The following is a 7,558-nucleotide window of genomic DNA, read 5'->3' as shown; positions in this document are numbered from 1 at the left end:
TTTTCTGATATTATTTTAAGGTGGGACAAACTTTTTATGGGCTTGAAACTTTTGGGCTAGGTACCAGGGCCTACATAGAGTGTTTGCCCTTGTTTGGGTTTAGACGTGTTAGTCTATCTTCGGACTCCAAGTGTCTGAAGCAGTAAATTCCTCGGCTATGAGCCTGAGAGGAATTGTATTGTGTCGGACACTTGTGGTTCAAGGCATATGGTTCCACGACCATGAGCTTATTGTGCCGGACTCTTGTGGTCTGAGGTAAATGGTTTCTCGGCCATGAGCCGCCTGAGAGGAATTGTATTGTGCTAGACTCTTGTGGTCCGAGACAAGTTGTTCCTCAGCTATGAGCTTGAGAGGAATTATATTGTGCCGGACTCTTGTGGTCCGAGGCAAGTGGTTCCTCAGCTATGAGCCTTAGAGGAATTATATTATGCCTAACTCTTGAGGTCTGAAGCAAGTAACTCCTTGGCTATGAGCCTAAGATGAATTGTATTGGGCCAAACTCTTGAGGTCCGAGGAAAGTAGTTCCTTGGCTATGAGCCTGAGAGGAATTGTATTGTGCCGGACTCTTATGGTCCAAGGCCTGAGGTGGAAAAGGTACCACGTATGCAAGACAGGCCGAAGACTCAAAAGTGATATGAGGCCAAAAAAAAGAGTAACCGTGATTGGGAAGTCTCCCATAAATTTACTTGGGAGACTATCTTTCACGGAGACTCTCTTCGTGGCGACTAGACTTGGTGTGCCACAACTATATTAACTATACACCCTTTGTATTTCTAGTCGATATGGGATAATAATAAAATTTGTCTTTTAGGTTAGAAGTCAAGGCTTGTTGTTGTTGTTGTTGGTTTTTTTTTTTTTTTTTTTTTTTTGTTTTTGTTTTTTTTGGTGTTAAAAAGAGAATTATTACAAAGAATGTCCGTTGGTACTCTTAATTATCAGCGGGCCCTCTTTTCAATGCACCCAAATACTCTCACTGTTCCTTATTTAAAGGAAAGCTACAAGATATATTTAAACGATGTGGGACCACCACAAAATACATGCTTTAGGTCAAATACATTTGGGCTTAATAATAGTCATCGATGTGGGATAAAAGTACAAATCAAAAGCAAAAAATATTATTCCTTTTGTCGTAATATCATATCAGTAGTAATATTAGTAGTAGGGTATATGTGTGGCCCCCTATGCCGGAAAAGAAAGTAATAAGCAGTGTCCCACATCAACATCGAATTCAATTGTAACAGTCAGACACAAGGATCTATTGGCCAGTTGTGTATCTATCATACTTCCACATCATGAGTTTAGAGAAAGAGGTGTATAGATTAACAAGAATTTTTTATTATATGGGCTATAAAAAGCCGTATTTGTAAAAGAAAAACAAGTGGACTGTATTGTCTAATGATAGTACCTTTTAAGGTGTATTGCATTTCATGAACGTGCAATTGGACGTCCATTAGTTTCTGCTAACCGGTAAGCTCCTTTCCCTACCACTTCTATGACTCTGTAAGTGTAATACCCCTAATTTCCAAAAAAAATAAAATTGGAATTTAAAGTTTATTTATATGCATTTTTAATTTATTTTGTGTCTATGTACTTATGTGGCAAATTGTTTATTTTAATTATGTGATTTAAATTGGGTGTTAATTATTTGATTAAATTGCTTGTGTGTTTTAAATTGTTTTAAATAGTTCTTGTTTTAATTTGTCTATGTGTTATCTGGAATATATGTATATAGTGTTTCGTTAATTATTAATTGTCATTAGTAGTTAAAACAATTGGGATTTTCAGTATATATATATATGTTGTCACGATGGGTTAGGGTAGCCGACTTATACCTATTTTTCTTTTATATTTTATTTTATTTTATTTTATTTTCCTTTTCATTCTCCTCTTAGGTTTAGAATTAGGTTTTTGTCAAGCCTATAAATATATCTTTATAAGTCTACTTAGGGTGGAAAGCACAAACCCTATTCACGAACAGTGAGAATAGAGAGAGAAATAGAGAAAAATTGAGAGGAAGAGAATCTAGGGTTCAGTCCAGAGGGTTGAACCAAGGAGGGGGAGGAACAAGGATTGGCTCGTGGGTTAAACCAAGAGCAGCAGAGGAAGTTCAATGGTAACAAAGGTCGCCGGAAAACCTAGGAAGAAGGCAGTTAAAGGTTTCAAACTGAAACCTTAAGAGGCAAGTTCTATTAGGTCTCTCTCCCCTTGGCCGATATTCTGTGCATACCTAGATGGTCTCTAGAATGTTAATTAAATATTAATTAAGTTTTTGCATGCGTATTCTATGTCAAATTAATCATCTGTATATGTTTAATTTTTTTTTCTGAAATAATTCTTGCAAGTTTGGAAGTTCGTTGTCTGTTTTTACGGCATAACAAATTGGTATTGTTTTAATCATTCTATGAGTTCCAACATTTGTAAAAAAATCATGGGGATGCTACTGGATATATATTAGTCTGTTAGGACCAGTTTTAAGGTGGGACAAAAGGGTAGGAAAAGGCCAGAGAAGGCAGATGATCAGAAACGGAGCAAGAAGTGGACCAGTCGGCTTAAAAAGGGAAAGAACCGGCTCCAGGAGGTTGGGAGCCGGCTCCCCCCTTCATAGAGCTAGCTCTAAGGGCTAGGGAGCCGGCTCCATGATGCTTTGAGCTTGCTCTATTGTTTAGAGAGCAGGCTCCCTTGTTTTCCTTTGTTTTGACGATTTCCGGAACAGTTTTGGGCACTATTTTGGACGTGTTTGGGATTTTGAATTTGTTTCAATGACTGGAATAAGAATTTTAAAAGTAATATCATGTGATTTTAAACTCTCTAATTGCATAATTTGATCCGTAGTGCAAATAGAATAAACAGTATAAAAATAAGTAACTTTGCACGCTGCTAACGGATAGGAAGGACTGAATTGTTTAATCTTATTTTTAAATTTTAACAGATTGTAGCATGGACTCTAAACATGGTATTATGCTGTAATTGAACCCACAATGCATAATTTATCTCTATATGCTAAGGGTTTTCATCGTGTGGAAGTTTTAAGCAATGTTGCACACGGTTGACGGCAGTAAATTATTTAGTTGCTTACATTTATTTTAACAACCTAAATAACTGGAGTAAGATTTTTAAAGTTGTTTTGGATGCATAATAGGGTCTTATACATATTAGATTCTATTATGTTTCTCCTGGATTTAATTGAAGAATTAATTACAAATTTTCTGTCAATTACATGGATGTTGGTCTGAGTTTTAATTGAAGAATTAGTAAATTATATTCTGTCAATTACATGGATGTATACTAGATTTTGAATTGATGAACTATTAAATCTTGTCTCGTCAATTACATGGATGGATTCATGATTTTAAATTGACGAACGATTAAACTTTGTCTCGTCGATTTCATGGATATTATTACGGATTTTTAGTTGATGAACTGTTTAAATTTTGTTTTTATCAACTATATGGATTATGTGGATTTTATTTGATGTACTGTTGATAGTGTTGCATCATTTACGAATTATATGCATTATATGCACCGATGTGGGACGATGGCATATAGATGGACGGATTAGATCAAAACGCTAATTTCTACCCATTCACACATATGGAATGGATTAACTAAAATAGTTAAATCCTACATGGTTTCTGATGAGCGCTGAAAAGTGCGTATTTAAACCCCTTAAGCTTAGACATTCTAGCACCTTTATCTATCTTACTTTACCATTTTAGATTGATTTCGTATTTTTTCCATTTTCAGGCACTTATCCCGAAAATAAACTAACTCAGCCAAATAAGAGCTTAATTGAAACAATTTTGGGATTAAACAAAGAAAGGAGCAAAGTGGAGAAAGAAGAAAACAAATGAAGCCAAAGGTGGGAAGCAACAAAGTTCGATCGATTCAACTTCAAGATTCAATCGATCGAACAATGATCGATCTCAGCACTTCAAGATAGATCCAAGCCTTGGCCCAAAAGCAAAAAGTCCAAAGTTTGATCGATCGAACACTTTTGTCCTTATTCAAATGATTGATTCTATCCACAACTGTACCGCCCACTAACCACTTTTGTCCTTTTCCCAAAAATATCTCCCCAAAAATATCTCAGATTTGTCTTTTCCCAAAAAGCTCAACCAGTTGGATCGATCTAGCCTAAGTTTGATGGATCTCAGCCAATTCGATCGATCCAAGTCCAAGGTTCGATCGATCGAACTTCCTCCAGTACGAAAAAGTTAAATTTCCATCTCATTGAAAATTGTCCTTTATCCAGTAGTTAGGGAATATTGTGTGCACGACCCCAGCTCATTTTGGGTGTCATTTGACCTACCTATATAAGGATAATGATTGCTTTTTGCAAGAGGGGAGCTAATATCATTTTCATATCATCTCTTGGAGAACAAACTTAGAGGAGGAGGAGGTTAGAGACACCATTGGAGTTCCTCATCAACCAAGGAGCAAATCTCTTCCATGGAGTTAGCCCTTGAAGGTTGGAGCAACATCGCCATGAGTGGCTAGATATCCTTTTGGGGCTAGAGTTAGCCCCAAGCATGCTTTTTATATCTTAATCTTGTGTATTATTGAGGAATTAGTGTTGTAATACATGTTTTGACACTTATATATATATAGATCTTGTTTATTCAATGGTTTATGTGGTTTAATACTTCCAATTGATCATTTCATTTTATCCATATGTCTATGTATGCTAGAATAGATGTTCATGTGCTTGTCTCTAGATTTTGTGTTATTGATGCATGTCTATGTGTATTGATGCTATAGATTTAGAGATTGTCAAAATATAGTGCTTAAAAGAATGCTCTTATGATTTTCTTGACGGTTCATACTTATTCCTTGATGGATTGTGCCTCTCCCTAGTTTATTTTCATGCTAGTAGTATAGATGTAGTGTAGTTGTAGTGTAGTGTTAAATGGGGAGACAATCAATGCTTGTTGTTTGATGATCCAAGCTTTTGAATGCAAGTAGCATATGTCTCTAACCTTGTGTTGTATTTGGATTGTGAGCTTAATGAAAGGATTAATGACTTGTTTTAATCTATTGTGCCTTTCACATGTTGTTTAGACAATATATACTTCATTGCTTAGATATATTGTGCTTTTCACATGATGTTTAGACAATACATGCTTAACTAGTCATCCTTGCTTGTTGAATCAACCAAACACACACACACACACACCAATATTGCAACACACCATTTGCCCTCATTAATTACTTGTCAATGGTATAGAAATGCATTGCTTGTTGGTGACCTCTAAACCCCAAGATCTCTCTCTCTTACTTACTCTTTATTGCATTCAATTATTTAGTTTAATTTGCTCTCTAGTTTAATCAACCAACCAATCATTTGTTTGATCACTCGACCTACTAACCCTAATTGCGATTCCACAACCAAGTACTACTCCAATCCCTTGGGACGATCCTTACTCTCCCTTGCTATATTTTTAGTGAAGGTAGTAGTGGCTTTTATAAATGTAAAACTCTTGGCCCTTGCCTTAAAATCCACACTTTTAAGCTTATGGTAGGACGACGACCATCAGTTTTTGGCGTCGTTGCCGGGGATTAGGCAACGTCGGATTTGTGTAATCGATTAGGATTAGTACTCTTTTGATCGTGTCTTTACTTTACTTTTATCTTTCTTTTTGGTTACTTATTGTGTTATTCTTACTTAATTAGGTGCATTGTTGGAGAGGAAGCAAGCAAAGAAAGTAAAAAGCTAAAATTTAAAAAAATTTGCTAAGCTAATCTTTAAATTTGGAGTTGAAGTGATAAAGGACCTTTGTGAGACTTTCTTTACTCAATCCCTTAGTTAAATCGTCGGCCCGCGTGGAGGCTTATTTTTAATTGTTCTTTGCATCATTGTTGTTAAAGCATGGGAGTATGAATTAAATATTTGTGGAAGAAGTCTAATTGCATTGTTGTGAAGGCATAATGTTTGTCATTCTTTGTGTTTGTTGTGTTTTGCATTGTGCATGCATGGACGTCGTTCATTGAGACCAACTCTTGTCCCTTTAGATTTGCATGTTGAATCCATCGTTAGAAATCCTAGGGAAAGAGGAAGTTCAAATAGAACCAATCTATCAATAGATGACCATAATAATGATCATGTTGAGGACCTTGGTCATATAGACCAATAAGGTATCCTTCATCCCAATGTGCACAATGAGAACATACAAGTACCATTAGGCATGCCTAGGCCATTCATTCACCAACCACTACAACAACAAGGCCAAGTTCCATATGGAATGCCAAGGCCAATGTATGCTCCACAACATCCCATCATCAATCAAGGAATTCAAAACCAAGGTGTTCATGTTGCACCTCAAGTAGCTAATCCACCTCTTGCTTTAAGAGACTATTATGTGCCTAACGAGTATAATGCACCTACATGCTTCTAATTGCCTCTATTTAGAGCACATCATTATGAAATTAAGTCACAAACCATTTAAATGCTTCCTAACTATCATGGACTTCCAAGTGAAGAACCTTACAAGCATTTGGACATGCTGGAAGAGGTTTTAAGACTCAAACTTTTTCCATTCACCTTAAAAGACAAGGCAAAGTATTGGTTGAACAATCTTAGGCCTTTTTCAATCACTTCTTGGGTAGAAATGCAACAAGAGTTCTTGAAAAAGTACTATCCGGTTTCTAAGACCAATGCCATGAGAACCTCAATTCGAGAATTTTCACATGGGGATGGAGAAACGTTTCATTAGGCATGGGAACGCTTCAATGAATTGCTTAGGAAGTGTCCACATCATGACATGCCCAAATGGCAATTATTTCAATACTTCTTTGAGAGCTTATCGGATAACTATAAGGGTATGGTTGATGCTTCCATGGGTGGCTCATACATTGATAGGCATGAGGATGACGTGTGGCGTCTTTATGAGAGCATGAGTGAAAATTCTTTGCATAGAACACTATCATCCAAGAATGGTAGAAATTCACAAGGTAGGAAGTGTGTTGGCTTACATTAAGTCTACCATTCAAATGAAATAGCCGCCAAAATAAAGTCTTTATCTCAAAGGTTTGATCAATTTTTGATCAACCAAAACTCGGCGAATCGAGTATCTTCCTTCCCTAACCATTCTCATCATGCATCAAATGAAACATGTATGACTTGTTCTAGTATTCTTCATTATACTTCTCATTGTCCTCATGGACAAGTGCAAAATGAACCTAATGAACAAGTCAATGCAGCTTTCGTGAACCAAGGGAACAATCCTTATGGTACTCACTATAATCCAAGTTGGAGGAATCATCTGAATTTCTCTTGGAAAAACCAAGGAGAGGGCTCAAATCCTTCCCAAGGCGGTTTTTAAGGGAAGTACATTCCACCTTCACTTCAAAACCAAGGATCCCAAGGTTATAGACCTTATCAATCACAAGGGAATCAATTTGCTAATTCTCATTTTACCAACTAATCTTATTCCCAAGGTAATACTAGAAGTCCCGCCTTTGAAGAAAAAGTTTTGAATGCTTTAGGCACTTTAGAGGCTAAAACACAATTGCTTCATTCTCACTTTTAATCTATTGCGAAGCTAGAAACCCAAGTAGGGCA

The 7,558-nt window shown here is 36.5% G+C and overlaps 1 pseudogene; it reads right to left on the bottom strand.

Annotated features, from left to right (window-relative positions):
• Positions 1–6,661: 6,661 nt before the first annotated feature.
• Positions 6,662–6,760, bottom strand: LOC132284254 (small nucleolar RNA R71; annotated as a pseudogene).
• Positions 6,761–7,558: the final 798 nt, after the last annotated feature.

This window comes from Cornus florida, unplaced genomic scaffold, assembly GCF_030987335.1.
Source record: "Cornus florida cultivar Cherokee Brave unplaced genomic scaffold, ASM3098733v1 CherokeeBrave_3.0.0_Hap2_Chr01, whole genome shotgun sequence".
NCBI lineage: Eukaryota > Viridiplantae > Streptophyta > Magnoliopsida > Cornales > Cornaceae > Cornus > Cornus florida.
This window is presented reverse-complemented; position numbering and strand designations above follow the sequence as displayed.